A 17,501-nucleotide genomic window follows, 5' to 3' on the forward strand; every position below is an offset into this window, starting at 1 on the left:
GGTCTCCACTGAATAGCTGGTATATTAACAGTACTATGGTACTGGGAGTATGACTCGCGTGCCCTTGGGATGTGGTGGGGGATTGTTAGATGTTTTGGGCCATGGGCCAAACAATTCTAAATAAATTCCAAAGGACCACTCACACATGCATGTATATATGGAAAGGTGGGGGACTTTAGTCTCACTTTGCTACTTCGAGTGGAGTGAGGCCAATTTAAATAGTTGAGCCATCTCCATCTTGTTGAAGCTATTAGAGAGAGGAAAAGGAAGAACCACACGCGCGCGCTCGCTCGCCTTGCCTCGCCGGGCTCGGCCTGGCCCGGCCGGGCGGGGCGGAGCCAATGGGCACGCATGTACGACATGCGCGTGAATGAACCGGCAATTTACCGCTTCGACCCTTGCGGGTGCGCGGCGTCCTTTTGCTACTTGGAAATTTTGCATGCATGGAGGAGATTGTGCTGGCCTATTTGGTAAGAAATTATTCTCGTATTATGGTAAGTGCGTAAACGACAGGTAATGTTTCCATAATACTGTGATTGATTGCTTTCCTATTTGCTGCGTGCGACGTGTGTATAAATATGGAGCGAGACATCATCCTTTGGACCAAGAGATTCATCTCTTCCTCGCCACATTACTGCGTTGCCGCCGTCTTCCCCATCCCGTCGCCGACATGCCATCGGTGTCGGGAGAGCGGGCTTCGAAGCCCACGTCTCCTCGCGTCCCTGCACGGGGTAGGAGGCATATCAGGTTTTTGGGAACCACCGTCGCAACTACTCGCTGGACGTCTTCTTCCCTCTACGTCCAGTGTTCGCCGATCTCCATCGACGGTCTTCGTCTTCTTTCTCTTTTTCCTTCGCGCTGACAACCCCACTGTAAGGATGTCTATCCTCTCTCTGTGGTTCGATCTCATATCATTTCTGTTGCTAGCACTAGATCCCGTGAATTTGATTCAAATCGTAGTGCTAGTTTTGATTCATATATCTGTGATACATGTCGTTAGTTTTTTTCTTGTTATCGGAATTAATATATGCATCGCTAAGTTGCTTTTATTTCCAACAAGATCTAGCTAGCCAAATAGCTCATCATTGGGGATGTCCTTAGTGGCGAGGCTGGCAAAGGAGTTAGTGAGTGATTTGTGTCATGACAGCAGTGATGTCTGGCAACGAGGGTTGTGCGCCTTAGATAGGAGGTGAGTATTAAGGTCTAATTTCTTTCAATACCATGGGGTCAGGCTCCATATTGGCAGATACTGCTTCTAGTTAGAGTCCAATACTAAGGAAATGGGTCTCGACTCTCTAATCCAAAATCTAAATTCCACGCCAAACGCATTCAGGAAACCTGATTCCAATTTCCAATTCTAGCCTCTAATATCATCATCCAAATGTGGTATAGATTTAAATTATTTTTTTTCAAGCTGGCTGTTTTTGTACAATATTTGAACTTAAGAGTATCAATTTATTTCTCAAAAGTTAAGAAAAAATATATCAATTCATGTTAATTTGAATACTAACAAAATATAGATCAATAGGATATGGAGAGTGTTCGATGAGCCCTACCGGAGTTGCTGCGGAGTTTGTAGGGATGGAATACCAGAGGTTGGGGACGATACCTGCGACGGCGGCGCGTGAGCGCCGTGCTGCTTTGCGTGAGAGAGGGAAAAGGGAGGTGGCGGCTAGGGTTGCTGGGCAAGTCTCCTGGCTCCCTCTAGGAAGCCAGGAACAATTACGTTTCTGTTTAATTGGTGCAAATTGTCTTTACAACTATATATAGCTTATTCTCCATCTAAAAATAGAAATAATTTTCTAATAATAATAATAATAATAATAATAATAATAATAATCCTCTAATCTATAAATAGCAGACTTGATGGGCCGTGAGGCCATCTCCTGCATGCGCCTGCTAGCCACGAGCAGGCCTCCTCCTTTCATACTGAAGTCCCGCCATAACATCTCTCCCCACCTCGACAAACAGCTCGTCCTCGAGCTCTACATCGGGGTAGAGAGTCTTGATGTCCTTGAGTGGCTGCCACATCACATCATCTTCCAGAAGACCTTGCCACTTGATCAGCAGACACCACAGGCTGCTGGGCACGCAGGACCCGCTTTGGCGCTGGCAGCAACCGAACGTCCTAGACCGGTGGCAGCACGGTAGGACCGGAGGGAGGGGTGCCGATGTAGTTGTAGGGCTTCAATAGCCTCACATGGAAGACGTTGTGCAGGCGCACCTCTGCAGGAAGTCGAAGGCGGTAAGCCACCGAGCCAATGCGCTCGACAATCTGGAACGGCTCGGCGCAGTGTGGACGCAGCTTGCCCTTCGACGGCGAGGCGAGGGCATGGGTTGGTCGGTGCAGCATGCGAAGGAGCACCCATGCGTCCACGTCAAACTCCACTTCGCGGTGATGGTTATCCTAGTACCGGTTGGCATACTGTTGTGCTTGAAGAAGATGCTCGCAAAGCTCTTCTAGGAACACGTCATGATCCTGCAGCATGGCGTCCACCGCCTCTGTCTAGGCCGCCCCCTCCTGGTGTAGAAGAAGAGGAGGTTAGGGATGGCCATACACCACCTCTAATGGCGTTGCCCGAAGCACAGAGTGGTACGAGGTGTTGTAGCAGTACTCCACCTAGGAGAGCCAGTCAACGCACGAGCGTGAACGATCACCGGTCGCACAATGCAGGTACATACGCAATCACCTTTTTGACGACCTCTGACTGGCCATCCATCTGGGGGTGGAATGCTGTGCTCAACCGCTGTTTGACACCTGCACATTTAAATTGATCACGCTACAGGTTGCTGGTGAAGACTAGGTCACGCTCGCTGACGATTGAGGTGGGAAAGCAGTGTAGGCGTAGAATCCCCTTGAAGAAGGTGTGGGCGACCGAGGCGGCGTTGTAGGGGTGGCTGAGGGTGATGAAGTGGGCGTACTTCAAGAAACGATCCACCACCGTCAGAATCACCGACATGTCATGTACCTTAGGCTGGCCCTCAATGAAGTCCATGTATATGTCCGCCCACACCTAGGACAAAATGTCTAGGGGTTGCAGCAGGCCAGCCGACTGGGTCATCAGCGTCTTGTTACGCTGGCCCATATCATAAGAGCGGATGAAGTAGTGCACCAGTTTGCGATCACTGGGTATGTAGAAGTCACCTCGGAGGCGCACAAGGGTTTTCTAGACCCCCTCGTGCCCCGCCGAGTGTGCTAGAGCCAACAGCTGGTGGCGTAGGTCATCGACAACTGACACGTACATACGCATGCTGTGGAGGAGGAAGTCGTCCTCCGTTGCCCATGGGGTGTCGAGTGTGGTAGCTGCCAGCTGCTACAGCAGGTCGCATGCGATCACTTTGGCCGTGCTGGCCCGTCAGATGTCGGTGTAGAGGTCAAAGGACGGCCCAAATAGGGCACACAGCGCTACAACCTCCTCATCTCGGTAGGAAAGCGCATTGGCCACCAAGTTGAGCCGCCTAGGACGGTACTCAATGGTGAAGTCAAACCTGAATAACTTTGTCAATCCACTGGTGCTAGAGCATAGTGGATAGCCGCTGGTCCAGGAGGAACTTCTGGCTATAGTAGTTGGTGCAGACGAGGAACCGGCGCCTCCACAAGTTTTGGCGCCAATGGCGGACTGCTTGCACTAGCCCAATGAGGTCATGCTTGTACACTACCAACTTGACATGGTGGGCGGTGAATGGTCGACTGAAGAAGGCCTGGGGACCTACCCCCTAGTGCAGGATGGTGCTAAACCTGGCACCAGATGCGTCGCAGTCAACGACAATTGGGCGCTCGAAGTCAGGCATCTGCAGGACCGGCTCCGACGAGAGTGCCCGCTTGAGGGTAGTGAAGGCCTTGTCTGCCTCCGCTGTTTAGACGAACGCCTCCTTCCACAGGAGGCGCGTGAGGGGTGTTGTGATGGAGCCAATGTCGTGGATAAACTTGCGGTAGTAGCCCGTGAGCCCTAGGAAGCCGAGCACACCCCACGGATGGCATCAGCCACGAGGTGACCATGGCCACCTTGTCACTATCCATGGCGACGCCATTGGTGGAGATGACAGGGCCGAGGTAGGTGATGGAGAGGGCCCCGAAGGAGCACTTCGACCTCTTGAGGAAGAGGCTATGTGCTTGCATTGTAGAGAAGACAAGTCCCATGTGCTAAAGGTGCTCGGACCATGATGAGCCGTAAATAAGAATGTCATCAAAGAAAACTAGCACAAACCTGCATAGAAAGGGGTGAAGCACATCGTTCATCAATGCCTGGAAGGTTGTCAGGGCATTGGATAGCTCAAACGGCATCACCAGGAACTCGAAGTGGCCGTGGTGTGTGCAAAAGGTAGTCTTTTCGATGTCCACTGGGTGCATCCACACTTGGTGGTGACTAGAGCGGAGGTTGAGCTTGGTGAAGAACCTCGCCCTGTGGAGCTCGTCGAGGAGCTCGTCAACCACCAAGATCAGAAACTTGCCCTTAGAAATGCGGTCGTTGAGCGCCCGGTAGTCGGTGCAGAAGCTCCATGACCCCTATCTGCCTTCTTGACTAGTAGCACTGGTGCAGAAAACTGAGAAATACTAGGGCAGATGATGCCATGCTCCAACATAGCGGCGCACCCCCGCTCAAGCTCGTCCTTCTACAACTGTGGGTACCGGTAGGGGTGCACAGCTACCAAAGCGTTCCCCGGCAACAAGTGAATGTGGTGGTTATAGGGGTGGCCCGGAGGGAGCCCGCATGGCGTGTTGAAGACGGCGCTGTGCTAGAGAAGAAGCTTGTCTAGCAGTGATTGTGGAGAGTCCGCCGTGACCATGGATAGCGAACGCTGCTGGGGAGGGGCACCCGAAGGAGCCTCACACTACCACATGATGCGGCGGCCACTCCTCTGGAAGTACACGATGAGCCCCTCAAAGTCCTAGGTGAGGTGTTCTACTGCACCATGAAGTCCACGCCTAGGATGAAGTCGAAGCAGCAAAGCACGAGGCCCACACAAGTTATGGAGAAAGGCACCCCGCCAATGATGATGGGAACGTCGTGGGCAATCCCTCCACACGGCATGCGCTCGCCACTAGCCACCATGATTCAGAGCTGATCACCCCCCTAGGGGGTAAGCCCAAGGCAGTGCATGGCCACGGCCTGGAGGAAGGTGTGGGTGGAGCTAGTGTCCAATAGGGCGAGGAGTCGCTCGCCCTTGATCATCACCAGAAGCAACAACGTGTGGTGATCCCTGCAAGAGCGTGCACAGAAACCACAAGAGTGTGAGCGTGAGCGGCGCCGTCAACGTGCTGCTCCTCAGCCAAGGCCGCATCCATAGCTCCCTCTACTAGTGCTTTGTCATCCTTGATGAAGTCATCCGCCTCCAGGTAGAACAAGCGGGGGCACACATGCCCATGCACATACTGGTCGTCGCAGTTAAAGCAAAGCCACAACTGCTGCAGCCAGAGCTGGAGTGCTGTGCACGCCGGTAGGAACTGCGGCCGCCCCTTGATGGTGTGGCGGAAGGGCCGGCCACGATGGTGGGCACGTGCCATGCTGCTGCTGCGGCTGAGGCAACACTGGTGTGGCTATGGCATGGCTATCAAAGGCATGGGCCAGGAACATCATCGACTCGAGGTCGGGCGAGATGCGCATCGCGACGTCCATCCGAATGTGCTCCGGGAGGCCATCGACGAAGAGCTCCACCTTCTAGTGCATAGAGATGTCACGAGAGTGCATGAAGATCGTCCGGAAGCGGTCCGCAAATTCCTGGACCATGGAGTGAAACGGTAGGTGCCCAACTCGGCAAACCGCGAGCCATAGATGGGTGGCCCAAAGCGCAGGTGGCACAACCCCTTGAAGCATTCCTAGGAGGGCATGCCCTCATCCATCATGAGGCCGTAGTACCACATTTGGGCGACGCCTGTGAGGTTGTATGATGCCATCCACGTCCGCTGAGCCTCCGGGGTGTGCTTGCCCCAGAAGAATTGCTCATAGTGAGTAAGCCAATTTAGCGGATCAACAGAGTCGTCGTATGTGGTGAAGTCCAAATTGAACCCCTTTGGTTGGAATTCAGTCGCACCGAACGTGGCTAGGGTGGCAAGGATGCCAGACGCCGCGGGGGCGGCCGCCGCTAGAGCCCCGCCAGACGCCGGAGGCGGCCAGAGGATGTGGCCCTAGATGAGGGTCCCATCAACGCCGTCGTAGAGGGTGCCCACCACGAGAACGCCCCCATGGCCGAACCCCACGGTGATGTGGAGCGTGGTGGTGACTGTCGTACGCGCTAGCGTGGTGGAGTAGACCGAGTTCAAGGGAGCCATGAGCCACGCCGACAGTGGGGACGACGAGTGTGGAAACTGGATCTCCTGGATCGGCACGCTGTGTCGACGAAAGCTGGTCAGCAGTCTACCTTGGGGTACACCCACGGTAGTAGTTTATCGGTAGACGGTGCGCAAACTACGAACTCGATGGTGACGCAAGACACGGACAAGCTTTTTATCCAGGTTCGGCCGCCGAGTTGGCGTAATACCTACGTCCTGCGTCTGGTTGTATTGATTTGTGTTGAGAGAATATGATGTATCCTAGGGGGGTCCCTTGCCCCTCCTTATATAGTCTGGAGGGCAGGGTTACAGTTCTGACTAATCCTAGTCGGTTACAATTGCCATGGATAATTCGATATCAATTCCTATTCTAACCGACTAGAATCCTGCTTGATCTCCACATCCTGTTTCCTTGCGCGAAACTCCAGGCTGTCGGATCAAGACTTGAACTCGTCTCGTAATGGGCCAAGCCTCCTGGCCCAAGTCTAGCCGTAAGGGTATAGGAGTTTATACCCCCACAGCTAGTCCCCGAGCACCATGTATTGTGATGTAACACGCCATCTTGAGCTTCTTCGATCAGTGAAGCTTGACGTCTTCAATAAGCAGGAAAATCGCCCAAACAGTTGCAACGGAATTTTGACCGACTCAAAAGACAGTTGATCAACATTGACATCGAAGAAGCAGGTTGTTCGAAGAATGCATGGTGCTCTAAATTAAAAAAGATTTCTTTCCTGGTGAAGTGTGCCCACTTTACTTTTATGAAAAGTATAGTCTTTCAAAAAAGCAAGCATATTCACCGCAAGGTGAAGTGTGCCCACTTAGTCCCCGAGCCTGGTAGTAGGTGACGTAGGCACGTGGTGCCAGGGTCAAAAGAAAAGTCTGCAAAGAAATTCTGAAACTGAGATGCATCGCCAGATGCATCGTACCGATGTAGTCCCCGAGCTTGCTGGAAGGCGAAGTATGAGCCTTGTAGCAAGGTCTAAAAAATTGAATCTACCAGTCCGTCTACAATTGAAATAGACTAATCGACCAGTCCCCGAGCATATAACGCTCGGTGGTCGGTACAGTCCCCGAATTATCAAATTGGTGGGCTGGTCGACCAGTCCCCGGGCATGTAGTGCTCGGTAGTCGGCACAGTCCCCGAGCACAGCGTAGGGTCCGTTGGACAAGTCCCCAAGCATGATTGGGAACATAAATAATAGTATGACGACCAGTACCCAGGCGCCAAGTGCGCTGCTTAGTATTCTGCGTTGCTATACTGTACGACCAGTCCCCGAGCATCGAGTGCTCGGTGGTCGGTGCAGTCTTTGAAGTTCCGAGCTGATGGACTGGCCGACCAGTCCCCGAGCATCAAGTGCTCGGTGGTCGGTGCAGTCTTTGAAGTTCCGAGCTGATGGACTGAGCGACCAGTCCCCGAGCATCAAGTGCTCGGTGGTTGGTGCAGTCTTTGAAGTTCCGAGCTGATGGACTGGGCGACCAGTCCCCGAGCATCAAGTGCTCGGTGGTCGGTGCAGTCCCCGGATTGTTGACTCTCTGGCATATTTGTCTTCTTTTTATTGAAACGACCTTTTCAGTTAAAGTTGACATGACGAGACCTCCTAATGGGTTGTCAGATGGACGCATGAAAAGTTGCGCCTGGCAACTGTACAGCCGCCCTTTGCGTGGTTTGAGAAAAAGGGAACCATCAATTGGTACGAAAACTCCGCCGCATTAATTTTCTATAATCATTATAAACTGAAACGCCGCATCCGCCGCATGGCCCGCCCACTTCCCAAGAATACGGGAAGTGGGAGAGGTGGAGTTGCGGGTTATAAAAGCCTGACAGTTCCGCCTGTACTCCTTACCCTGCCATTGCCCTCAAGCCTTCCATTTTTGCCTCCTTCAATCACCTGCATCTTCGTAACCCAAATCCACTTCTCACCTCCAATGGCGAAGAGCGACGCCAAGAAGAGGGCCGAACTGATGACCAAGGAGTGGAAGAAGTCCCGCAGCACCACCAAATCCCTCGGTGACCTCGTCGACATGGGACTCCTGCACAGCTCGGAGCTCGGCGGCTGGAGAGCACCGGAAGGAGAAAGCTTCCCCGACCCTCGTGCCGGTGAGATCGTCGTGTTCGAAGATTTCGTTAAGAGGGGCTTTGGGGTTCCGGTTCATCCTTTTCTCCAAGGTCTTCTTCTGTATTATGAGATCGGGATTTGCAATCTGCACCCGAACTCAATTCTCCTTATTTCCACGTTTATTCATCTGTGCGAGGCCTATGTTGGCATAGAGCCGCACTTCGATCTTTTTCGTTACCTTTTCTGCTTGAGGAAGAAGGGAGCAGTTGGAGGCTCCAAGGTTGCAGGTGGAGTGTACCTCAACCTTCGTGATGGAATGAAGAATCACTACCTGCACTGTCCATGGAACACTTCCTTGACCGAATGGTATAGGAAGTGGTTCTACGTCAGGGAGGAACCGGGCAGCTCCACGTTCTGTGACGTGGGGTACATTCCCGAGAAGAGGGTGAGCTGGACCGACCGCCCGGAGTTCGACGGTCAAGTGGCAGATCTGATGAAGCTGATCGACTGGTCGCGCTTGGATGGGCTTGGCGTGGTCGGCAACTTCATTTGTCGTCGGGTGATGCCCTGCCAGAAGAGGGTGCACTCGGCGTACGAGTATGCCGGAAGCGTGGACCCGACCAGGATGCGACCGGAGATCTTGGAGAAGGCGGAGGTACAACGGCTGTTGAACGAGCTGTTCAACTTTGCAGACGGAGGCTTCATCCGCGGCAGTGATCGGGTGCAAGCCTTCAAGTTAGGCCGACCAGCACCAAAGGTATGTTGCAGAGTATTTTGTTTTAGCATTCGTATATCGTCTGTAGCTAACTCATCTTTGTTGCTTTTGCAGATCGACGATGTCGACCGGTGCACAGTGTATGTATCACTGGCACCGGGGATGGAGAATCATGCGGGAGAAGACCTGCCAGAAGACGATGCTGCTAGGTGTACTCATTACACCAGCAGTGCGGAGGAACAAGCCCGCCCCGTCCCGACCACCGAGGAGAGGGTAGCGGGGAAAAGGCCATTGCTGGCAGATCCCTTGCCGACACCGATGTTGCCGGCAGATCCACCGGCGGAGAGCAGCCAAGCGCCGAAGCGTCGTAGGCTCGTGCGGATCGTTGACGACGACGACGACGACGAGGAGGCTGCAACGTCGTTAGTCCGACGGCCTCGGAGCCGCCCAGATAATGCGCCGGCCGCTACTGATCGAGTGGCCAGCGACCCCCCTGCACCGCAAGTTGTCGAGATGGGGGCGCAGGTGCCGACCGGCCGGGCGAGGAGGAGGTTCACCGCGGGAGGAGGTTCACCGCGACCCACCGTCGATCAGACCTGTAAGTGTTCGACTTACGTATTTTGGACTCCTCTTTGCTTTTTTTTTAAAATTACACTTTTGTTCCTGTTAGTGCGGCGTCGGATGTCGACCCCGGCCAGGCTGCCAGCCAGGGGATGGGCGAGCCTGTCCGCGCTGCTGAAGATACGGCCCCCCAGACCACAGAGCAGCCTACAGCTGCAGCCGCGCCTGGGAGCACCGAGGGGCTCCCGACCGCGGCACCGACTACGACAGGCAGCCCGACCAGGGCTGAAGAGGCTCCCCCAGCTGGCTCCATGGAAGAGGAGGGAAGAGCCCCGACCCCTCCTCCTGCCGGGGGGAGTGGAGTCCCCACGCCGCCCCGAGCAGGAACCTCTTCGGCTGCAGGCTCCCCAGGTCTGGTCCGGGGGCCAGTAATGCCTGGGACCACCACCGGGGGTGACGCAGCGTAGGAGGAGGAAACCCGGGCGGCCTCCGATGACGAGGTGGAAGAGATTGAGGGTCGTCCCCGTGATGGCCGCCAACACGTGTATGTGTGGCGCCAACGCGGGGATCACTTTATCGGGCATGAGGAGCTCGCCGAGACCGAGGAGGCCGCCAGGGTGGAGCGCGCGGCCAAGCGCCTTGTCGACGAAGTCAAGGTAAGCGACTTTTTATACTGATGGACATTCTGTGCATTGTCTTGCTTGAACGTCATATGTCTGTTTTGCAGGGCGCGATGAAAACGGCGAAGTACCGGAAACGGTGCTTTGACCAGATAGAAGGCGTCGTGGCCGAGAACAAGGCCCTGGCCGCAGAGGTGGACCGGTTGCAGTCGGAGGCTGGGGAGAAGGTGGCCGAGATGAATGCCCAAGAGGAGCATCGTCTCGAGCTTACCCGTCGCTTGGCCAACCAGTACCAGCAACGAGAAGGTTAGTCACGCGCTCCGAGCGGCTTCGTGTAGCTATGCAGTTTGCTTTGCTGACCAGGTTGTCATTCACTTAGACCTGGAGGAGGAGGTGGCGCGCCTCCGACAGGAGAAGGAGCAGCTCAGCCAAGAGCTCGCTGATGCGCTGGAGTCCGGGCGCCGAGCAGGAGAGGAGCTGGGTCGAAAGGACCGGAAGTTATCTGGTAATACTCCCCACCTTGCTATCTGTCGCTTGGCACCCCTTTGTTTTTAATATGCCGATAATAATGTCCTATTTCGCTTGCAGTGCTCAAGGTGAACGCCAAGAGGCACCGGGATGATCTGGTCAAGGACCGGGACTCCTGGAAGGTCAACTGTTGTAGGATCTAGAAAGGAGTGTCCCCGGTCCTAGACCTGATCAGTCCCGAGCTCCCGGAGAGCCAGCCCCGCGCGCCATAGTTGACCCCGGTCGAGAAGGCGCAACGGGCGTGGGACTGGCTCCAACAGTTCGTGAAGGACGCCGGGGAGTTTGCCGGCGCGCACGTCCTCAGCATGGTGCGCGCCCACTACCCCCTGGTCGACATGGGCAGGCTGGAGAAGGGGTACCCCAAGGAGGTCGGCCCACAGGAGGCGGACGAGCTTTGGGGTAGTCTGCTGGAATTGTCGTCGACAGTGATCAGCGACATTAATCTGTGCGGAACGGCCACTCCCCCAGACCAGCCGAGTTCAGATAGGTCGGCCAGGGAGTTGTCGGGCGCGTCCGTTGCGGGAGATGGGCGGTCGACGCCTGCGGTCTCGACCAGCCAGGCGCCGGTGGCCCCGACCCCTTCGTCCGGGCAGCAGGGCCAGGCGGGTGATCAGCCCGAGCAGCTAGGCCAATAGAGTAGTCTGTAGGAATAGACTAGTGTCTGCCCGTCAGGGTATTTATTGTAAACTTTGTATGTAAAGTTTGTAATAAAGTTTGCTTTTTGTCATGACTGTTGTTTTGAGCGCTTTATGATTGTCTGAGTGACGTGTCACCGTATTCGACTTGGTAGTCGCTAAGAGCATCCATTGCAGAAGTTTTGCCGAGTTCTGCGTGCAGCAAGGTATAGGCCAAAAAACAGAAAATCTTATTACTGACAATTATAAGATACTTACAAAGGAAAGTTATTAAAACTTTATGGATAAAATCGTCGCAGTTTGTCTATGTGCCAAGAGTTAGGCACGCGTGTTCCATCTGGGTATGCCAATCTGTAGGACGTGGGTTGTGTGACTTCGGTGACCACGAAGGGTCCTTCCCAGGGAGTGGATAGCTTGTGCATTCCCTCCTGACTTGTTTTCCACCTAAGTACCAGGTCGCCGACCACGAAGGAACGGTCCTTGACGTTCCTGTTGTAGTATCGCCTGACTGCCGCGAGATATTTTGCTGTTCGGAGACAAGAATCTAAACGCTTTTCCTCCATGCAATTGATTTTGAGTTCTCTGGCATTGTCGGCGGTCGCGTGGTTGAAGTGTTCGATTCTAGGAGATCCGAAGTGTATGTCAGACTGCAGGACCGCCTCTGAACCGTACACCATGAAGTAGGGAGACACCCCTGTGTTTCGACTGGTCTGAGTTCGGACGCCCCAGACCACTGCCGGCAATTCTTTCATCCATCGACCCGGTGCTCTGTCGTTTTCGGTGTACAACCTTTTCTTTAGGGCGTCAACGATCATTCCGTTAGCACGTTCAACTTGACCGTTGGCAGGTGGATGTGCCACTGACACGTATTTTATGACTATGCCTCTGTCATCGCAGAAGTCCCAAAAAGTGGTGCCAGTAAACTGAGTGCCCAGGTCGGTGATTATGCTGTTCGGGATGCCGAATCTGTGTATGATTTGATTAAGGAACTCCACAGCCTTTTCGGAGGTTGCCTTGACCAGGGGCATGTATTCGATCCACTTAGAGAACTTGTCGATTAACACGAAAACAAACTTGAAATTGCCCGGGGCTGGTTTAAATGGCCCGATCATGTCAAGTCCCCAGCAAGCAAAAGGCCAAGACGACGGGATGGTTTGAATTTCGTGAGCAGGTACGTGTGTCCTCTTGGCGAAAAACTGACATCCTTCGCAGTGTCGGACCAGTTTTTCCGCATCGTTCACCGCGGTTGGCCAATAAAAACCTGCTCGGAAGGCTTTTCCAACCAACGTTCTGGATGCAGCATGATTGCCGCAGGATCCAGCGTGTATGTCTTCTAGGAGCTTGATACCATCATCTTGGGGTATGCACTTGAGCAGTACTTCGGAGCTTGCGTTTTTTCGCATGAGTTTGCCGTCGACCAGGATGTAGTTCTTTGATCGTCGAATGAGGCGTTCATTCTCTGCTTTGTCCTGAAGGCCTGTCCCGTCCGATATGTACTTGATGAACAGGGTACGCCAGTCACGCCCACCGGTTGTCGGAGTGGCGTCGTCTATGATCATTGCCTTGGTGGGTTGCTTGTCGACCAGGGGGAGCCTACGCTTGGCTCGTGGATGTCCTGGACGAAAATACCCCGCGGGATCTGGGCCCGAGATGAGGCTAACTTCGACAACGCATCTACTGCTTGGTTCTTATCCCGGACCACGTGGATGTACTCTATGCCGTAGAAGTTGGTTTCCCATTTGCGAATTTCTTTGCAGTAGAGATCCATCTTCTCGTGGGTTGCGTCCCTCTCCTTGTTGAGCTGGTTGATGACCAAAGCGGAGTCGCCATAGACATAGAGGCGCTTGATTCCCAGCTCAACAGCTAGTCTTATGCCATGCAAGCATGCTTCGTATTCGGCGACGTTGTTTGACGCCGGAAAAAGGATCCGAAGGACGTAACGCAGTTTGTCCTTGTTGGGTGATACGAACAGTATCCCAGTGCCGGCACCGTTGATGTTCAAGGACCCATCAAAGAACATTGACCAGTGGTCTGAGACATCGGGAACGGGAGGCTCATTGAGATCCGTCCATTCAGCAATGAAATCGACCAGGGCCTGAGACTTGACCGTGGTTCGGCTCTGGAACTCCAGGGAAAATGGGCATAATTCCATCGCCCATTTCACGATTCTACCATTGGCGTCTTTATTGCGCAGGATGTCCCCGAGAGGGAAACTGGTTGTCACCAGGACTCGATGGCCGTCGAAGTAGTGCTTCAGCTTTCTTGACGTTATTAGAATGGCGTATATGAGCTTTTGTATTTGTGGATACCTGGCCTTGGACTCGTTTAAGACTTCACTTATGAAGTAAACGGGTCTCTGGACCTTGTAGGCGTGACCTGGTTCATCTCACTCGACCACTATTGCCGTGGAAACAACCCTGTCGGTTGCAGCAATGTAAAGAAGTAGGTCTTCATTGGGCTGAGGCGCTGTGAGGACAGGTGGTGAAGTGAGGAAGGTCTTAAGCTGAGTGAACGCAGCGTCGGCTTCCTCTGTCCAAGAAAATTTTTCTGACGCTTTCAATAGTTTGAAGAAAGGGAGGCCTTTTTCTCCCAGCCTTGAGATGAAACGACTGAGGGCGGCCATACATCCGGTTAGCTTCTGAATATCCTTGACGTTCTTCGGTGGTCGCATGTCGAGTACGGCTTTGACTTTTGAAGGGTTTGGTCGTATGCCGTCGCGACTGACGACGTTGCCGAGCAGTAGACCGGAAGGAACGCCGAAAATGCACTTCTTGGGGTTGAGCTTCCACTTGTACCTATTGAGCGCCTTGAAAGTTCGGTCTAAGTTGTCGATTAGGGTGCTCGCGTCCCTTGTTTTTACGACCACGTCGTCTACATAGGCCTCGACGAGGTCATCGCGAATCTCGTCGTGGAGGCATTGCTGGATGGCCCGTTGATAAGTGGCTCCGGCATTTTTGAGTCCGAAAGACATGGTCGTGTAGCAGTATGCGCCGTAAGGTGTAATAAAAGACATTTTGATCTGATCTTCTTCCTTTAGCGAAATCTGGTGATAACCAGAGTAGCAGTCTAGAAAAGAGAGGAGTTCGCATCCGGCCGTTGAGTCGACCACCTCGTCGATGCGAGGGAGACCAAAAGGATCTTTAGGACAGTGTTTATTGAGATCAGTGTAATCAACGCACATTCTCCATTCATTATTCTTTTTGCGTACAAGAACCGGATTGGCGAGCCAATCGGGGTGATACACTTCTTTTATGAATCCGGCTGCTAGAAGCCGTGTTATTTCTGTCCTAATAGCCTCTTTTTGTCACGAGCGAACCGTCGCAGTTTTTGCTTGATTGGTCTTGCGGTCTTCGAGACATTTAAGGAGTGCTCGATCAGGTTTCGTGGGACACCGGGCATGTCTGCGGGTTTCCATGCGAAAACGCTCACGTTGTCCCTTAGAAACCTGACGAGCGCGTCTTCCTATTTTGGATCCAGGTTGGCCCCGATGAGGGCTGTCTTCTCGGGGCTGCCTTCGACCAGCTGCACTTCTTTGTACTCCTTGGATTTTGAGTTCTTCCTGGCTGTCTCCTGTTCAGGTAGTCGGAGCTGGTCGGGAGGCAGCTGTGCGGCTTGGTTTGCTGTTTCTGCCATGTGGATTGAGAGGTCGATTGCCTCGGTGATCTTGAAGCTTTCTTCTTCGTAGGTGTACGCAGTGTAGACGTTGCCTCTGACGGTTAGGACACCCTTCTCCGTGGGCATCTTAAGGACTAGGTATGAGTAGTGCGGGACTGCCATGAACTTTGTCAGCGATGGTCGGCCCAGTATGGCGTGATAGGTCCCGTCGAAATCCGCGACTACGAAGTTGATGAACTCCGTCCGGAAGTGGTCGGGTGTGCCGAATTGGACAGAAAATGTTATCTGTCCGAGAGGCACTGAACTTTGACCTGGCAAAACCCCCCAGAATTGGGCGTCGTAAGGTTTTAGTTGTGTAGGGGATATCTTGAGGGCGGGCAGGCTGTTGCGGAAGAGGATGTCGATGGAGCTTCCCCCGTCCACGAGCACGCGCTCGAATCTGATGCTGTTGATGCAGGGGTCAAGAATCAGGGGGAAACGACCCGGCTCTGGGATAGCGGCCCACTGGTCCTTCCTGCTGAACGAGATTTCCCTGTGGGACCACGTGGGAAATTTCGGGTCTGCGATCAGCCCGTCCGTGCTGTCTATGTTGAGGCAGGCTCTCTTTAACAGCTTTCTTTCTCGCTTGGACTCAGTGGAGACCTTGCCCCCGAAGATGGAGTGGACCACGTCAGTGGGGCTGACGTATTGGTGTCGGGGGTCCCTATCTTGGTCCTCATCCTCATCTTCGTGGTCGTGCCCGTCGCGCTTGTTATTTTTCTTGGCGGAGTCGTCTTGGGCGGCCCGCCGTGTATAGATGCTTTTGAGGACGCGGCACTCTTCCATGGTATGATTGGACTTTGGATGCAGTTGGCATGGTCCCTTCAACGTTTTGTTGTAGTCTTCTTGGTAGTCCCGTCGTCCATTGAGACGTTTGACCGTATTTACTTCGTGGTCGTAGTCGCGAGGGCGCTTTCCTCTGAAGTCGTCGCGGCTGTCGCGCCGCCGATCCCAACCGTCTCTGTGGTCGCGGTTGTCGGGGCGACAGTGGTTCCTGTTGTCGTAACGACCGCGACCGTCATCTCGCCGGGAAGGCTGGTCGGGACCTCTAGCGTCGTCTCGGATTAGTTTTTCTGCGTCGTCGGCGTCGGCGTAATTTTTGGCCGTGGCGAGGAGTTCCGCCACCGTTGCTGGTCGTTTACGTAACAGCTTGTTCCTCAGCGCTTCGTGGAAGCGCAAGCCCTTGATGAAGGCAGAGATGGCCTCGTCGTGGGAAATCTTCGGGATTTTGAGGCGCATATCCGAGAATCGTCGGATGTAATCGCGCAGAGGTTCGTTCTTCCTGTCCCTTATCCTTTCAAGGTCATATTTGTTTCCAGGATGCTCGCATGTGGCGATGAAGTTGTCGATGAAAGCCTGGCGCAGCTCTTCCCAAGAGTCGAAGGAGTCCTCGGGCAAGCCAAGAAGACACTGATGACCAGCCTGGTCGAGGACTACGGGGAAGTAGTTAGCCATGACGTGCTCATCTCCTGCGGCTGATCGGACGGCGATTTCGTAGAGGGTGATCCAGTTCTCTGGATTTTCCTTGCCGTCGTATTTTTTAAGTTTTTCGAGCTTGAAATTGCGGGGCCACACGACCTGGTGGAGGTGTGAGGAGAACTGTCTTAGACCCGGGGGACCGTGCGTTGCATCGTACTCGATGCGGCGCAGGTTTTCGTGGACTGCTCTCTCTGTGGCGCGCCTGTTGATGCGGTCCCGGGCATCTTTGGGAGGGATGTTGTGGCGGAGATCCCTGTGCTGGTTTACTTCTTGGCCGCGTACGCGGTTCTGCTCGCGGCGACCGTCGGCGTCCCGACCACCATCGTCACGCCGTGAGTCCTTTCGACGGTTGTCGGGAGAGCGACTGCGGCGACGCCTGCTGGGAGACGGTGAGGCCCGGCTACGATTAGAGTGGTCGGAGGCGGCTTCCGTATAAGAGACGTCCTGGACTCTCTTGAGCAGAGTGGCTGTCTGTCCCATTGCAGCGATCAGGTGTGCTCGGATGCTGGTCCAGACTCCCTGGCACTCGGGGGTATCAGGAAGCCGATCTAGGTTAGCCATGGCGACAGCCACGTTGGCGCTTGGCATTTTGTAGACTGGCTGGTCCCCGACCATGTCAAAGGCATCGTTGAGATTATTTGGTGGCATTTGTTGTTGCTCGTCTGCGCGTCGTCGGGCGCGATCGGCGTTGCGTTGTTCGCGGAGTTGCCTCTGCTCATCTGTTTCTCCATCAACGACCGGTTCGTCGGCGCTGACATTGAACACAATATCTCCTCGTCGGGGGGGAATATCGGGAAACGGGGGAAACCCGGAGGGTGTGAAGGAAAATCCAGGTCGTAGTCCTCGTCTTCGGTGTTTATAACCTCGGTGGGGACGGAACCGGTACTTGAGTTGGTGCTGGAAATCTGGCCGTCCCGTAGTTCTCGGATCGTCACCATGTTGACGTAGTGACGATCGTTCCTTTTCGGCGACCAACCCGCC

The 17,501-nt window shown here is 54.1% G+C and overlaps 1 long non-coding RNA gene across 1 annotated transcript; it reads right to left on the minus strand.

Annotated features, from left to right (window-relative positions):
* LOC110435552 lies at nt 467–1,698 on the minus strand. Its single transcript, XR_002453289.1, has 2 exons — nt 1,610–1,698; nt 467–722 (listed from the first exon to the last, which is right to left on the minus strand). It is a non-coding gene; the product is annotated as an uncharacterized LOC110435552 (long non-coding RNA).

The sequence above is a fragment of the Sorghum bicolor genome, chromosome 5, assembly GCF_000003195.3.
Source record: "Sorghum bicolor cultivar BTx623 chromosome 5, Sorghum_bicolor_NCBIv3, whole genome shotgun sequence".
NCBI classification, from domain to species: Eukaryota; Viridiplantae; Streptophyta; class Magnoliopsida; order Poales; family Poaceae; genus Sorghum; species Sorghum bicolor.